We start from the raw sequence: 18,742 nt of genomic DNA on the forward strand, positions 1-18,742 counted from the left end.
TTTCCAAAACCATTATGGGAAAAAGAGTATTTGGTAGTGCACAGCCAATGTACACAACACAGCTAAAGGGTACGTCCAATATTGTTACTAAGATATGAATTATTCTAAATGAAAGTTTTTATACCTGAAACACTATTAAATTTTCCTTATGTTGATGACTCAGGTCTTATTATTTTATTTAGGTTAAATCCCATGAGAATTTTCTTTTTCTAGCCAGCAAGGAATCTCTTGCAATAGTGCAATAGCAGATAAACATTAGACTGGTGAGTAGAAAGTTGATGAAGAAATGAGAATGCCGTTTTTGCATCGATTTATCAGTCCCTGGCATCCTTAGTAAACATTACTGAGTGTTTACACATTTTAACTGGGTGTTAAAATGAATCTAAAAGGATTTGCTCATTTTTAGTCTTTGCTATTTTTGCTTTTTTTGCTATTAATTGAGGTCATAGTGTTCTGTGTCACTACTGACATTTTCACTAAGTATTTGAAAACAGGAAAAGTATTTGAAAACAGGAAAAGTGTAAGAGTTTTAAGTCACCTCTAATGGCCATGAACCTGAAATTACTCTTTTCTGAATATTACTATTGAGCATTTATTGACTATTACTATTTATACACAGCAGGTTGATGAGAAGGATGCTGGAAAGGAGCACTTGGGAGACAATTAACACCTTAAAGATTGCTCCTTTTTTTTTCATGATATTTGAGACCACCTTATGATCTCAACATCTCAGCTTTCCTTTCTTGCCACCGTACAGGTGAATTAGGAAATACCAGGGGGAAAGCACTATAAGGATATTCTGGGAGGAGCTATCAGCTGTGTTACTTGCTTTCTCCACAGTGTCCAAGTGACTGGATTTCAAGTAGAAATTTGTCAAGAAATCTGCATTGTTCAATATTTTAAGCTTTCTCCCTATAACTAATGTTAAGCCTCTCTTTTCCAGAACTGGAAATGCATTTTCAGTGAGACTTGTTTTTTTAATGAGCTCAGATACTTTTTCTCCAGAATTTTCTACAAAGATGAAGGAAGTCAGTGAGAAAAGTCTCAGTTGAGACACCTGCTACCTGAGAAACTCCTGGAGACAATCACAGGCTCTGGCCAGTGTTTAACCTGAATAGCTGTTTGTGAATGTCATCCAGATCACAATATACTGATTGATGACATCCCAAACAATTCTGAATTAAGAATAACACTGAGAGAATTGCTGTCTGATCTCAGACAAATCATGGACAGAAGAAATGGTGAAATTCACAGAATAAATGTTTTTTAGGAATTATTTCCTTTGCTATAATCATCATTACCACTCACAAATATTTTCCTGAGCAGCAACACCAGCTTTACTGCAGATGAACTTTATTTCTGGTGCTGCTTTTTAAGATCATAAAGAGATTGAAGTTTGATTTAACATAATCCAACAGCACAATCCTCTTCTTTTGATAAAGTAATCAGCCACATCTCAATAGATTAAATTTTATACACATTTTACCTTGCAGTTTTAGTTATAGAATTATACAACAGGCTAAGAAATAAATGAGGACTATGCCTGATCCTGAAGCCTTTATTCATACAAAGAATAACTTTGCTTGACTTGTATGCAAAATGAATTCTTAAGAGGTTCCCTGCATTTGTTTTAGCTTTCCCTAAAAGTAGTGAAACGTTTTAATGTCATGGACATACATGTTATAATAACCACATTTTCACACAGAGGCTTTGGTTTATGTTCATCTTTTTCTTGTCTCCTTTGCTATGTTTATACACACACATCTATTTACATTTATGGAGGTATTTGCTCTGTATATAATGTGAGTTTATCTTCCCTGGTTTCATAGTAATGCCACTTAGAAGGCTCAATTCTCAACTCATCATTATTGTTAATACTATACATATTTTTTCATGTCATTTTTTCCTGTCATTTTGTCTTCATACAAATACATCAGAGCTTTTTGTCAGTGTGATTGTTTCACACACATCAAGAAGGAGAGCCCAGGGCCTGACTTCTCCTGGCCTCAGTGGGGAAAGGCAGGGATGCATAGACTAGATATTATAGGAACATGTCTGTGAGTAACATGGCTTCCTATTACTACCACAGAAAGTCTGGTATGTTGTAGGTGACTGATGCTGGGAGGAGTTCTGGAATCTGATTTTTCTCTTTGCATAGCATCAGTAGGCATGGTGGCTTTCCAAGGCTTGGAAGATGCATGGATAAAGCATGTAGCCAATTTAGGTCTACTGAAACACAGCAGAATCACTGCATCCTTTGTGGCCCCATGCCTGCTCCTAAACACAGGGGGAGTTCTGAGCTATCTAGATATTAAAGAAGTTCTCTAGGTTGACCAACCTAGCTCACACTGGTACAACAAAAATCCTAGTGAGAGATGTAGAGCATAAAAGTAATTATGAAGTTCAGTTTACTTGCATGTGGGGCAATGGAATAAATATCCTGAATGCTCCACCTTAGTGCAGCAATGCTGGTTTGATCATTGTTGAGTACAAAAATGAGTAACTATGATCTATGGGGCTAACAAGTGTATCTGAGCTTACACAGCAGATGGCAAAATCAAGGTGATAGCTTGGAACGACTGCATTGTCACCCCTACCATGGAGTATCAGAACCAGCCCCACTGTAAATGTATATTGGATATACTTGTTGAATGGGGCCAGGGAATGTGACATCATGAAGAGTAAAGCCACTGGCAAATAAAGCTGTCTTTATGCTCAACTAATGCAAAGAAAGCTATATAAATCCATTTTCAAATGACAATTTCTTGCCCCTTTTTTGAAAATAATTTTATTTATTTATTTCACACAGCGGAGATTATAGTTTTTATAGTATATCCTGCTGGTGCATAGTTGAATAAATTTATTTTAAGCTGTTTGGTAAACTGTTTTCTTTCTGTACATCTTCGGTGATGCATTTTTTATTAAATTATTTTTCAGGTGGCTGTTCCAGTATTTTTCTTATTTCCTGCTGTGGAGATGAGTGCTCTAATAAACAATTTTTTGAAGTGGCTAGTTTCGCATTTTTTTGTCCCGTATCCTGCTGTTAAAGTGCTGTAAGCTTGTTACATGTTCATTTGTTTTAAATAGCTGCTGTTCCTTGTTTTTTTAAAAATTATTCTTGTACATTAGCCTTCATTTTGAGAATTTCCTCGTCCCTTCTAAGTAAAACTAAACAGGAAAAGGCAGTGGAACAGACTTTTGAAGAAGTGTTGGTATTGGGATTCACAGGAATAACTGACCTGAGGGCTCGGTTATAGCATGTGACTCTTCCATACCAAGTTATGGAACTGACCCCTCATAGGCTCAGGTTTGTCATTTTCCCTCTTTAAATACATTCTAATTACCTTGTTGGAATTTACCACAGAGGCTGAACTCATGTGGAACTGTGGCAGCTCATCTGATCCATTGTAATGTTTCAGGACGTTCTACCTCAGCCATGGGTTTGAATGCTGACCTCTTTGTAGCATATACTAAACACCACCATGTTGAAACTATTCCTAAATTTGAGTTCCATTGATAACTCTCTTGTTAATATGACATGATTTCTAGAAATTTTGCCATGTTTTGTATTGATTTTTACAACTTTTTGGAAAACCTGACCAGTTTAAAATTTCATTTTTTAGTGAAAGCTCTAATTTCCATCCCTCCAAAAAAGGACTTTAAATGGTTGAATAATTTAGAATAGAATTCAGTATTTCATGTGAGGTTGGCAGTTGATACATATTTTGGCTTGCATCAACAGTGGGGAAAAAGAGACAGGTTCTTCCCAATGAATAAAAAGTTGTATAATGTATCAGAAAAAGCAGTTAAATGAGAATTCCAGTATTCACTCCCCCTAGTGGATTACTAGTATTTTCTTAGAAGACAACTGCTGTCAAACCTAGAATCAATAGCAGAATCAAAGGAATAGCAATGTGAGATCAAAATGCTAATGTGAGTAAAAGAGAGGACTAAAGGTAAAAAATTATAAAAACAAGGAGAAGCCCTGAATATTTTGAAAGGTTTCATATCACACAGCTGAAGCTAAACATTTTGGTTCCTTATAGTCTCTGGGCCTTAAAAAAATACAATGAGCTACAAAAGAATCTCAGAGGTGTGAAGTAACCTAACTATTTCAGATACCGACTTGCTCTCCAGAGGCATCTCTTGCTACAGAGGACACCTGGATACTTAAATTTTTGAGCAAGTGAATAAATGTGAGACAGATCCTGCTTTTTAGTGGAATTGTGTGAACATGAGAAAGAAAAGCAATTGAAATGAGTAGCATCTACAGCCACTTCTAAGGTTAAGTCCATCTTCTGTGTTGTGATTATACTGGTTCACTGGATTTGAATGAAATTCTAGCAGTGCTGAACTGAAGAGAAGATTCAGTGTAGTTAAGTGTTAATGGTTGTTTAGATAGCCTCAGTGCTGGTTTCAAAGGGACAGCTTGATTTCACTGACTGCTGCTTCTCTGATGAGCAGTGCCTTATGATGAACCACAGTTTGCCTACAGAGGATGCACAACCTGCTTTTATCTCCCCCATAAATAGTTACTGTGTAATGTATAAACCAGTCCTTGGACAGAAGTGGCCATAAATACCACAGTGGTCTGTTCTAACAAGTTTCCAATCAGTTACTCTGCCCAGAGAAGATTAGGACAGAAAGAGAATTCCCTCATGCCAGATACCAGACAAAGATGTGGAATCAGAACATAAAAATTGATACTTTGTCCCAGGGGTACACTTCTGCAGGCCAAGAACCTGAACTAGAGCCCAATTTATTGAACTTAACCTGCCCTAGTTTTGCATTGTGTTTTATCTCTCTAAAATATATTTACTGACAGATTAAACCATACAGTGCACTGAAGGGAAGATAGCTGTTCAAATGCTTCTGTATTCAACTATTCATACTTCACTATGGCAGGGATTCAAGTTCTTTTTACAGGGCAGAGAGTTGAAAAGTCATTTTTCTCTTAAGAAAAGGGAATATTGTATAAAACTGATTGCAAAACTTGCTTGAACACAGACAAAGCTTTGCCTTTTATATACAAAGCAGTCTTCATAATTGCTACCTTGTATTTGCAGAGATTTTGAAGAGTCTTTGAAAATAAAGTACTTTTGAAGGCATTTATTTGCCTTACTTTCTATTTTAATTCCTGTCCTCTTAAAATTAACTCCTGAAACTCATTTTAATGCAGCATGGTCTGCAGGTAAACAAAAGACATTTGTCTGTGTATCTGGTTTTTTCATAAGCACAAAAATGCCCTCATTAATTCGGATTATGTGTACATTCTGGCATCAAATTAAAGCAGATTGAAAAGTGAAAAGTGCTTTCATTTTTGGGACAGGTTCTGAGGTGATTTAAGTAAAATTCCAGTTGTAGTTTGAAACCGTTTGTTTTCATCACACAGAACACAAAATGTTTTTCCCAATCAAAGTAAGATGAATATTTCTACTGACATCTGAAGAGCAGGAGAGACGGAAGTGGAAGGGGAGTTAGAAAGAGGTACTGATGAAGCTTTTCCACCAGAAGACCCTCATCTTCAAAAACAAGAAGTGGGAGGAGATGTTTTGAAAGTCAAATCATCTGTCAGGAAATTAATTTAGATGAAAGTTAAAAATCAAAAACGTTTAAATAATTCTTCAAAAATAAGCATACTGGTTAGGATTAACTCTTCTTGATGATCTCTTCTTAGCTTGAGTGGAAACACTGTAATTTTTATCTGAGCCTCAGTACCACTCTAATTCTCATCTTTTGGTCTACCAAATTTCTTGCTACTTCATAAAATCATGTTTTCACGTATTTCCTGATGAACGTGTTGGCAGAATCACAATTTGTTTTGTGTCAGCCTATTTTCTTATACTTCCTGTGAAAGGAAGTTTTAGTATACTCATTATAATTAGAGGGCTTCACAAATGTTTGGCTATGCTATCCATGGCTAGACATATATAGGGCATGTATGCATATGCTTGGATTCTATAGGAAACTAAGAAAAAAAGCCACCTTATTGGGGAAAATGGAAAAATCCCAGTTGCTTCAATGTCATGGTGATAAGCTGTGGTACAAATGGGAGATTACTGGAGATCAGAGTATATGCCAAATTACCTTACCCCGACACTTGAAAAATTGGCTTTGTTTTTATGCAGTCTGAGCATCTTACATCTTTAGGACAAGATATTTTGATATAATTTTTGACTAGAAGGAAACTTTCAGTCTAGACTATGTAGGAAAATTTATCAATGTATGAAGGAAACATTTTATAGACTTACTGAAATAATAAAGTTGAGATTACTGCCAGAGATATGATTAAAAATATAAAATTTTTTCAAAGACTGTAGCTATCATTGCAAAGCAAATGAATTTAAGCCACTAATAATACCATGCATTACCTTGTGCTGCCTCTATCTTTCTTTTTTATTTTTTCTCACTTGAATATGAAGATATCCTGTGTGATTGAACTATCAAGTACTGAAGAGTCAGCTTTCCTGCTGCATTTGAAAGAGCTACGATGAGAACTTTATTATGCACATCTCAAAAGCAAAACCAGTAATTACAAACAACTTACAGGACAGCTGAATGTAGTTAAATCATTTACTTGCCATATACCCACAATCTTAAAATGCTTTAATATATAAAAACATATTCAGCAGCTGCAGTGCTTTTATCTGACATGTATTCTCTTGTAGCTTATGGAAACTCTGCTTTTTAGGAAGGGGTATGTGTTCCTTTGTAAGCAATAGGTAAGCACAGGGAAAGGATATCTGTATGCTGGATGGTTTCTAGAAGCTCCTCTGGTCCTGGTCAATAGAGCAGAGCTGTGGAACACAATGCAGACAATGTTCTTTTCATCACCTCACAGATTGCCTATGTGATCTTAAGAATAGGGAACAATGAGTCTGTTAGATCAAAATGAACTGCTGAAATAAGATTAAAACATAGTTCTATTAATGGATAAGACAAATCTGAAGATACTGAGACAATCAGAGATGCATGGACATCTCTACATATCTCTCATCGTGTCTGCTAATTGCTCGTTATGACTGTATTTCCAGCCTCTCCTTATGTCTGGGTTTGGAATTTTATTAAAAGCCATAAGAAGCAGGGGACACACACATTTCCCATGGGAAATGTCAGGTTAGACAAAAGTTTGGGATATTTTTCTATGAACAGGTGTTGATTCCTATATCATAGTTTTAATATTGAAATTTCTTGAATATGACGTACTGGTGACTTCTCGGAGGGATACTTATTTCTGTTTTAAAGTCAAGCCTCTGAGCTCTTTGAACTGTGTGGTTATGAAGGAAGTAATCTGCTGGAGGCTTTGAGACTTACAACCTGTAACCTTGGGAGATCTCACGTCTGCCTTACAGCCAACAGTGTACTCTGAAGTAGAGCTGCATTAGCAGCTGTAAATTCAATCTCACTGTAGTTTAGCTGCTCTATTCTTCTCCAGTGGTAATTACACCATGGGAAATAACTATTTAAATGGCATCTTGTGCTACAATTACATTTTTCAAAAACTGATTACAACATACAAGACAATTTTCAATTTGAACTTCCAAGTTTTAATTTAAAACAACTTTATAGTAACAATTTAGACCTGAGATGTACAGACATTAAAGTGAGGAAACTTACATTCCAGTTATTTGTGCTGCTTCTACATAAAAACAGTTCTAGCATTTCTGAAGATTAAATTCTGCCAACCAATGACTAATATCTCAGAGTTGAGTAAATATTTCATAACGAATGAGTAATTAGAGAAAACTTGGCCTTTTTAGTGAACTACACACATGTACATTTGAAATTTCTTAAACTAGATCCCTATTACATACCTATATTCAGTTCTACCTTACTTTACAAGTAATCTACCTGGCTGTACCAAAACTCTGGTCTGGTGTCCTGGGAGGTAGCCCCTTATATACTGAGGTGACTTATGTCCCTGACCTACATGACACATGATCAAGAGCAGAATTATTACCCTTAGCCAAGAGAGAAAAAAAATCCAAGTGTTGGCACTTGCCAACACTCAGAGAGCAATTCACCGAGGTATTTACCAAAATTTCCAGTGATTCTAGCACTCTCCTCTAGATGAGATTAGCCTAGGCCTGTGATTGGGATCACGTGGTGATATTTGCCTCAATTACTGCAGCTGGATCACTGACTTCTGCAGCCAGGCACCCAGACTGACAGAGTCTTAACATGGAATGGAATGTTATTTTACAATCCAACTGTTGTGGCTTAGCTGTCCTGATACATTCAGTTAAAATGTTAAACCTGGGTTCATTTCCTTAATTTCTGGTTGCTAAACAGAGGGATGTAACATAAAATATCATGGCAACGAATTGTAGTATACTGTAATGTTGAGATTCAAGAAATAATTTTACAAAAGTTACTTCCACTATGAAAGATGCCTTATAGAGTCGTATTTATTTTCTTACCTCATGGTTAAAAAAAATATTTCTCCAGATACCATAGACAGCAATGCATTTGGATTTGCTTACATATGACTATAAAGATTACTTTTGCAAGATGACTCTAATAAAGAAAAAGAGACAATTAGAAGAATGAAATATGTATAATATGATCAATAAAAACTACTTTCTGATAACTCCTGAAACTTTTTGAGTTTAGTCATTCACCACATTACTACATAGATAAGGTCTATGGTAGCATACCAACTTTATTTTATTTCATCTCAATCAGATTACTGACTTCAGTGAAGTATTTCTAAATTTATATTATTTTCAATGGAGAAGTGGCTTGTTGTACCAATTTTTACCATCTCATTACATGGTGATCAGTGAATTGCTTCTCTGTAACATTTTGCCACTCTTCGGTATGAATAATAATTTAACATCCAATCAACATAAAATGATTTTTAAGGATTGGCTATCATAATCTTCATAATGACTAGCCAATTGTTAGTAAAAAGTGGCATTTGTCCAAAAAAACAAAAGGAAAGAAATGTGGTTTGTTTTTATATTTGGTATAGAACAATTATATATTATCTTCAGCTTCCATAGACTGATCTGTGATTGTATGGAGTGCCAGGTAAAAAAACCCAAAGAAGTAAAAATTAAAAAGAAGTGCAATGTAAACTCAAACAGTGAACAGCTGTTCTGTGAAAAACATGACATACAATACCATTATCAATTAAAAAGTCACGAGCTTGATTCCTTACCCTTAAACAGACTAATCTGACCAGACCCATCTCTGTCAAGTCCTCCAGGCAAGAATATTTTATTGCTGAATTGCATTTGTCCAGTCAGCAGTGAAATGGGTACCAGCAAGAGCCAAATAAAGCAACAGGAGATCCCTCATCAGATATCCTGGAGACCTTCTGGCTTAGGGGCATTCCTCAGTAGGAGATTTGCACCACTTGCCTGTTACAACACAGCATGCATGGACCCATCTGTAAAATAAACACATTCATTGCAAAATCTACCCTGAGTGTGGCTGCTATTCCATGTTGTAGTAGAGAATCATCATCATCATCTGCCCTGTTCGAGCAATTTCAGGGGAATAGGGTTTACAGATCACAGGTAAAAGTCATAGAAAATTATCTTTCTGGACACTTTCTTGATGTTAAAAGGAGCAGTTAGCAAGGTTCTAGGCAGGAGTTCTCCAGTAAATCATAGAGAGGCTGTGGTCATCATAGTATATTTTAATATTCAAGATATTTTGTGTTCATTGCTGGGAAAAAAGTGATTATCTATGATCATTTTAGAAAGGAACATGGCGTGCTATTACAGTCCATTGCTTTCTTTGGTTATATAAGAATAAATGCAAGGAATAAACAAACCTGCCAAAACTAGGCCAAGAAAAACATTTTCTTTCTTAAACTATGCTTCCTTTTATCTTAACCACACAATATAAGGAAGAAGTGTGAAACTGAAAGAAAAACTGAACACACTGATGTAAACAGAACAATTCAAAAGCATATACACTACAGGCTTTTTCTGTGAAACAGGTGTTGGTCTTCTATCAGCAAGAAAACTGTGCATTAATTGTGCTATGGGGTAACAAAGATGTTAGCTAAAACTTTCTTTCTACTACAGCTGATTACATAGCATCCAGTATCCTAAGAATAGTCTACTCTGAAAGAAACCTAAAAAATATTAAATTACCTAATTTATCCTCAGAGCAATTTGTCTCTTTGAATACAAACATAACAGTAGAAGTAGTTACTAAAACTAAAAAAAAAAATCAGATAAAGCTATCAATTTAATGAAACTCAGTAGTACACTATAAACCATGCCCACATTTCCCACTCCCCACCACTGATTCTTGTTACAACTAATTTGTTTTGTTTTCTTCCACAATGGAGCTAGATATCTCAATATGACTACAAGAAGGTCATTTAAAAGACAAATGTCCCAGCAACAGATTTCTTCCCTCTCTCCCTCCCACTAAGCATAGAGACAATATCACCATTTCCATAGGAGAGGTAGTCTCCTGTCCCGCTTCACAAATATTTGTGTTTATATGGGGACAGTAGCCATTCTTTAGGATGGCTATAAAGGTAAAAAGTACTGTTAAAGTTTGGTACTCTTTGCTAGGATTCATATAATCCTTTCCACAGACACAGAAAAGGCCTTTGGGTTGAGCGGCTTCATTTTATAACACTTTATGTATGGCACATGCCTTGTGGTCCATGGGTAGAAAATCAAATCAGTTTTCTTGTTTATCCCCTTGTCAGTTCAGGATGAGTCTAAGTCACTTTGGACTTCAGTTCCTAAAGAATTGTCATCTAGTTTCAATACAGTAACATGTAAGAGACATCAGAAAGAGATCCAGGAATCTTCAGGTAGTGCATCAGCTTCAATAACAGTATGCAGGAAAGTTTTGGCATCTTCAAAGGCACAAGCCCTCAGCAGAAAGGGCCAGCTCACACCAGTATTACAGCGACCTGAGGAGGTCACTGGGGTGAGAGAAGGACGAGAGTCTTGTTTCTTGATCAGAAGGCTGGATTTATTGATATATGATATATAATACATTATAACTATACTAAAAAGAATAAAGAGAGAAGTTGCAGAGGCTGCTAAGCTAAGAATAGAATAGAAAGAATGAATAACAAAGTTCTGTCTCCAGGGAATCTGTCCCTGAGCTTGCTTCTGTGATTGGCCCCCAATTGGAAACATGGAAGATGAGCCAATCACAGGGGCACCTGCTACATTTCACAGCAGCTGATAACAATTGTTTACATTTTTCTTCTGGGGCTCTGCTTCCCAGAAGACGGACAAATGTGAAAGAAAGGATTTCTATGAAAAAATGTCTGCGACACACCAGCTTAGCCTAAAACTAGCAAACAAGGAGAGTGGGACTGTATTTTTATCACAACCACTTCTGTATATTTGAATATGATATATGCAGGCCATATTCTGCACCTGGGATGGGGCAACCCTGGATGTACAGACAGACTGGGGAATGAGAGGCTGCCACAGAAAGGGACCTGGGGGTCCTGCTTGACAGAAAGTTAAATACGAGTCAGCAGTGCCCTGGCAGCCAGGAGGGTGACTCATGTCCTGGGGGGCATCAGGCACAGCACAGCCAGGCAAGGGAGGGGATTGTCCTGCTCTGCTCTGGGCTGGGGCGGCCTTGCCCTGACTGTTAGGGACAGTTTTGGATATGTAATGTAAACAAAGATATTAGGGATTGACCAAAGGAGGACCTTCAGGAGAAGCCATGTGAGGAGCAGCAGAGGTCCCTTGGTCTGTTCAGCCTGGAGGAGACTGAGGGGAGATCTCAGTGCAGTCACAACTTCCTTGAGAAGGAAGAGGAGGGGCAGGCACTGATCTCTTCTGTCTTGTGGTCAGTGACAGGACCTGTGTCAGGGGAGCTTTAGGTTGGATGCTAGAGAAAGGTTCTTCACCCAGCAGCTGGTTGGACCGTGGAACATGGTCCTGTTAAGTGGTCACAGCACCAAGCTTGAGAGAGTTCTAGAAGTGTTTGGACAATGCTGTCAGGCACAGGGTGTGATTTTTAGGGTTGTCTTGTGCGTGGACAGGGATTGAACTTCAGTGATGCTTGTGGGTCCATTGCAACTCATGATATTCTATGATTCTGTGATATGAGTGGATTCAGCTAAAGTCTTCGTCTTAATCTCTTTCATAGAGTCATTTAAGAAAGTACAAAAGTGATATCCTAAAATAATTTAAAGAGGGAGAAAAGGATTCTTGCGTAGGAGATGAAGAATTCAAGTTCAAATCCCCTTCAAAAGACCTGCGTATTAATACATTTGTTAATTGTGATAGCCATTGGGTTTGCAGTGAAAGGAGAAAAAAAATCTCTCCATCATTGAGCAGGGCCTCATCTGTGTATAATTAAAAGAAGTTATAGTTGGAAATGAAAGAAAATCACTTAGGTCAGTATATATTCTTAGAATTTAGATGGAATCTAGACATGACTTTTGGTACTTACTTGATGCTTTAATATTTGAGGATTAGGCCAGCTGAATTCTACTGAAGGAAAACTCAAAATGTGTTCCTTTGACTTTGTTCATCAAGGCCACTCAAGTTTTCCTATATTTCATTTTTATGTACTGAAATGTACTCCAGATTATTTACCATTAAAAGTTGAATAGTTTAATTATTTTTTCTTTAGCCTCACAGCTCTTCATTTAACTGGTTGCTTGTTCAGCTTATTATTTTTGTATTAACCAGCATTTCTGGCTTCCTAATTGTTTCCCATATGGCCACCAGTATCAAATGATAGACTCAAGTTATCAACAGCCAACATAAATTTTGTCTCTGTACAAAGCTACTCACTTGCTCAAAGAAATCTACCCAGTTTTCTGTCCATGAACTCACTCTTGTCAATCAGCATTTTATTCTTCTATTTATCTTCGTTCTATACCAAACTTTGCTGTGTGACACATACTAATATCTTGTGTGTTATAAGTATTATATAACTCATACTAGTTTCTTAAATGCAGGTACTATTTTGTCATTCCATTGTTGCGTAACAGTGTCGCTGACCTGACTTTTAAACACTTTTTACTAAAACTTTGATTTTATGTTGCAGTTATTTCAGAAACCTAGTATGGTCAACAGTTTATGTCCATGCTTGAATATATGAAGCATTTTGATCTTTCTTTCACCTGATTATGAAAATTTATATTTCTTAAACCTATTCCTATTAGCCATCTCATGATGCCTTGCTAAAAATCATCCCAAAACCCCAAAACAACCACTCAAAACAAATTATATTTAATAACAATGAAATATTATTCTCTTTATATGCCTCACTTCCTCTGCTTATTCCTCATAATTCATATGCCTAATTTTCTTTTTGGTTTAATATACTTTATAAGTGATAACTCAGATATTTTAGCAATTCTACACCACATGGACTTCATGAAACAGCTTTCTTTGCTAATGGTATATTTCCTATTTAAAAGGGACAAGAAAATTATAAAGGAATTTAACTATATACAAATTCTTTGGGGTTTAAAATAAGTATCAAGTGTTATAATGCAATAACTCTGATTAGAATCAATTTGAGAACCATAATCTGATTAGTATATAACGTTTCAAAACAGAGGAAAAAGCTTTATATATTTGCTGCTAAAATTAAGAGCCAGCGTTCAAGATTTATATAACTGGAGTTTTATCCTATTTGTACATATTGCTAGGGGATTTCCTAACGTTACATACTTTTCTTCTTAGCTCCAAACACATTGTAATGAGTATGACAATTCTACTCCAAAGCAAAAATAAAGGCACCAAAAAGTGTTTTATTTTTCCTGAGAACAAAGCCAGAAATTTGAAGAAGTGAGAAAGCAGAATTATCCTAAAGCAAAACCACACTGAAAATGTATTGGAAGTGGTCCTGAGCAAGTATATGCTACATGCAGGAAACATTTGTGCACAGCCTCTTTCCCATTACAATTTTTCATGCCAGGTTTCTCCAAATAAGACTGAGGAGAATCTTGAATCTAAACTTCCTTTAGTCCAGGCAAAGGTATGCACACAACAGGTTTAGCAGACTTGTAATGTGGTATGAGATTGCTCATTGTTCTTTAAACTGGGTATGTCCCAGTTTTCTCTGGGACATATAAATCTTCAAGGTAACAAGTCTATACGTAGCAGAGCCTATTACTTTTAGAGAAATTTGGTTGGTGGTCTTGAGGTCTTTCAGCAATGAAAAAAATTAAAATTAGAGACTGAATATACTGAAAATTCAATGTTAAATTTCATTTTCAGATGTAAATTAACTATTTTCTCAAAACAAAGTTTTACAGAAAATTTAAATTTTGTGAAAAATAAATTTTCTCTCAGAATATCATTCATGTGATGTTTTCTTCATCAGCCCTAGCATAAATTAGCTACTAAAGTATCTTTTCATTGTGATCAGTAAGAAAATTATTGATAATGGAATTGTTATAATCTCTCAAGTTTTTTTTTCATTACTACATCTGTGGAACTTTGAACACATCTGTATATTTTGTAACCTAATATTAGTTTTTAATATAGTGGTATCTATATTTCTTTCAAAGTGAAAGTGGGCTTGCACTGTGTTGGACATCTTACTGATGTGCAAAAGAAATACTGGGTTTGGAAAGCTACTATTTATACGGCAATGGCAAAAGATGTCCATGAAAGTAGACACAGAAGACTTGCTAATTACCTGCAGAATCTCTGGCACCAAAGGTTAGAGAAACGAGGTTGGGAAATCAGTAGTATTCAGAAGAATACACATACACTTATTTCTAATACTATTACTTGGTCCATAGAATGCATACTACCACTGTTCCTAGCTCCTTCTTCTTTACTTTTCTAGTCCTGAAATACCCAATTTTTGTTGAATCCATTCTTTCCAACCTTGTTTCCCTCACAGAAAATTTTTGCCCTTTGTTTGAAAGAACTTCAATTAGAAGGAAAGGCAAACAATAAATATTAAAAAAAAATGCATTCAACCAGAGTCAGAGGTAAGGCTCATACTAGCATGAATAGACACAGGTGGGTCAATACTCTGTGCTTTTAAAAAATCTCACTTTTCCGATGGTGTGTGAGCAAAGGAGAATTTTGTTTCTAACTGTTAAGTAGTGAATCACAACAAATATGAAAGAAAAGAAGACAAGTAAAATCTAATAAAAAATAAAAGGCCTTTCATAAATAAAATTGAGAAGATCTGTTTAAAACAAAGTTAATAATTTCAGTAATTGTGCTCTGGAACATGTGCTTATTTCTGTTGATATGTGCCTTCAGCTATGTGCAGCTGAGTGTCACTGTGCTGACTTATGCTGAGAGGGTGGTAAAGAAGCACTTGATACAAAACACTTTATATTTTTCTTATCCCTCCTTTCTATAAAATTCCAAAAGAAAACCTCTCAAGTTTTCAAATGCAGTAACTAAACTGAAAACAGAGCCCTGTAAAAATGTGTTTTCGTGACTTGTCTCGTCTTGGTAGTCTGTAATAAAATTAATATAGAGTTTTCCAAGACATCTGAGCAGGAAATATCTCCAGAGTTTGCATCCTGAACACTTTATCCTCTTTGTCTCTCTTTGCTCTCGCTAGAGTAGTTCTTGGTAGGCATTGTTAGCCCCCACGTATTTACTCTTTTGCATCCTCCTCTCATCACTCTGTAAGCAAATTATACAAAATCACAGATTCATCAGATGGATTGAGTTGGAAGGCACCTTAAAGGTCATTTAGTTCCAGTCCCCCTGCCATGGGCAGGGACATTTTTCACTAGACCAGGTTGCTCAAAGGTTGCATCCAACCTGGTCTTGAACACTTACAAGGATGGGGCATTCACAACTTCTCTGGGCAACTTGTTCCTAACAATTCCAATATTCCTTCCTAACATTTAGTCTAAATGTACCCTCTTTCAGTTTAAAGCCAGCAGCTACATGCCCTGGCAAAAAGTCTCTCTCCTGGTTTTTACAGACTCCTTTTAGGCACTGGAAACTGCCATGAGGTCTCCCAGAGCCTTTTCTTTTTCAGGCTAAACCACCCCAGTTCCCTCAGCCTTTTCTTTTAGGAGAGATGCTCCAGCCCTCCAATTACCTTTGTGGCCTCCTCTGGACTTTGTAACTTACACTCACATCATGCACGCTCCTGTGCTGCAGGCCCCAGAGCTGGGCACAGAATGCCATGTGCAGTCTCACTGGAGCACAGCAGGGGTAGAATCACTTTCCTTGGCCTTTTGATAGTGTTGGCTTTCAGGGCTGCAAGTGTGCACTGCCAGATCACATCCATCCAGCTTGTCATCTACCAACCACCCTAGGTCTTCTCCACATGGCTGCTTTCAATCTATTCTCTGCCAATTTGTGCTTGGGATTGTCCCAGTGCGGGACCTTGCATCTGACCTCGTTGAACTTCATGAGTTTTACATTGGTCCACCTCTCAGGCCTGCCAAGGTCACTCTGGATGGCACCCCTTCCCTCCCCACACAGGGATTTAGTGTTTATGTGTTTGGTTGTGACCTAGTGTGTTGCACACATTAATATGTAAGAAATGCAAGTCTTGCAATGCTATTTTTTCTAAGGGCAGTTTGTGCCTCCCTGTACTACAGTGCTTTCTGCAACACGGCTTTTTCAAAACCCAGAATTGATCTAGTTAGGTCAACTACTGATAGTCTGAGCATGATGAGCTTTGATGAGGTCTTTGTAAGTCTAACCTGCCTCCTGAAAACAAGGTTTTTGGTTGAGAACTCTCTCAGTGTTGACTTATTTCTTAATCTTGCTACCACTTTGTAAAAGCTTGAGTACTGAGGGTGTTACCTGAACCTGAATAAGAGTATTGTGTTACAGGGCATGGTTAACAGATAACTGCACTATCTTCTACCATCTTTTCACCTGATGTAGCAGAATAGATATGCGCACAACTATCTCTGATTTATTATCATGGAAATAGAAAGATAAAAGAACACAAGATAAGTAATTGAACATTTATGGTTTGATCTTTATTAAAACTAATTTATGGAACTTGACTGTCTTCTTAACTTTAGAAGCTTATTGTTTTATGTATAAACAAAGATTTGCAAAGAGAAGTGAAGTGATGGAATTATACTAGGTCATTCAGTTAATCAAGCCATGAACACTGCTAGTTCAGGTAGAAATCAGTGTTCTCTGATATTTGGGTTTTTCGATTGTCACAAATGTATTTTTGTCTTTTTTTCTGCAGATGAGATAATAATTTTTAATCAAAATTTGACTATGATTATTTCCATAATTATTCATGAGCATCTCACAAAACACTAACATTCATATGATCATACATATGGTCTTAAGTTAGACACTCTTAAAAAAATTATTTCATATATTTTCAAATTAAGGATAAATATATAAAACAGCTGGTTCACAATCAGTCCACTGGGACTTGATCCCAAACAAATAGGATTATGCTTGTAAGTTCCTAGTATTAAAATAAGAGGTGGAATTGTAGCATGACATTATCAACTTCTGTTTCAGTTCAAAGTGACCAAATTATTAGTTCAAACATTTAATAGAATTTGCATAAGTAAAATAGAACCATACAGTCAAATTTCCATAAGATCCTATACAGTTCCTGAAATATTTAAGATATCTGCAAGATTTGGCTAAATTATTTAGTATGTTTGAAAATCATTAGCTGGGGATAAACCCTCTCATTCCCTAAGAAGAGCAACTTAAGAAGTGCTATCCAATCTTAAGCCTGTTCAGGACTTTGTGTTTCTGTTTAGAATACTTCAGTGAACCAAGAGGACAATTAAAAGCAAGTCCGGTAGCAGGAACAATAAAATTTAAAAGTTAGGTTTTTTAAGTATGCAGGTCTACAGTTTTGGTGTAAAGTTCTGATCTATTAAGGGTAAATTCTTCTGTTCACAGTTCAAGCAAGGAACTTACATTTATGACATTAAGCTGTTCAATCTTTGTTGTCATTGAAGCAGGCTTTAAAAATGAACCATTTTACATGCCCTATGTATTAAATTAAAAAAAATAATGCAACATTAGGATTTTTAAAATTTTTCTTTTAAATTCTTAAAAGTGGAATGTTTGCATCTACATTTCCTACATAAAAGGCAAAATGTGTGTCTTTTGCAAATAGAATCAAATATGTCACAGTTGGGATAAAGCAGATTTTTTTTCATGCTAGAAGATTTTTTAATAAATTTGACTTGAGAGATAGACTTACCCTGTTATATGAACATAGACTTCTTGCATATGAGTGGAATTTCATTTATTTAACAATAATGAGAATTTCTTCTGACTTTAATTTAAAACAACATATCTGTGGATAGGAAAGACGCAAACCTTATTTAAAGGCTGATTTTTATTTTTTTTTTTTTTTGTGGAAGACACAAAGCACCTTTGCATAGGATTAAAAGAATCCTTTATGAATAGCAACGTTCATTGCTTTGGTTTTTTATTGTGCTGGTAGTGCATGAGATGTGTCAACTGATTACAGAGGTTATTATTTTCTTCTTATTTTCTTCTATATTTTTCTTTCTTGTTCTTTTATAGGAAACAGAGAAAAATGTATTCTGAAATTTAAAATTATCAGCTAACATGAAAATTAGATGTAGGAAGATTAGCACATGCTAGAACTGCAGCTCCTTGTGCTAACTAAATATATTAACAGTGTGCATGAGAGCTAAGACAGCTATTACTTTTTCATGAGATTTTCAGAGATAAATTTTGGAAAGAGACATTTTGAAGTCAAAACTTGTCATTTGAAAATGTCAAAACAAAAACTATCAGCTACAGAAATTGAGAAATATTATCCAAACACAAAGCCAAAAAAAAGTTGAGTTGCTCAAAGCAGGATGCACAAT

The sequence above is a fragment of the Zonotrichia leucophrys genome, chromosome 2, assembly GCF_028769735.1.
Source record: "Zonotrichia leucophrys gambelii isolate GWCS_2022_RI chromosome 2, RI_Zleu_2.0, whole genome shotgun sequence".
Taxonomy (NCBI): Eukaryota; Metazoa; Chordata; class Aves; order Passeriformes; family Passerellidae; genus Zonotrichia; species Zonotrichia leucophrys.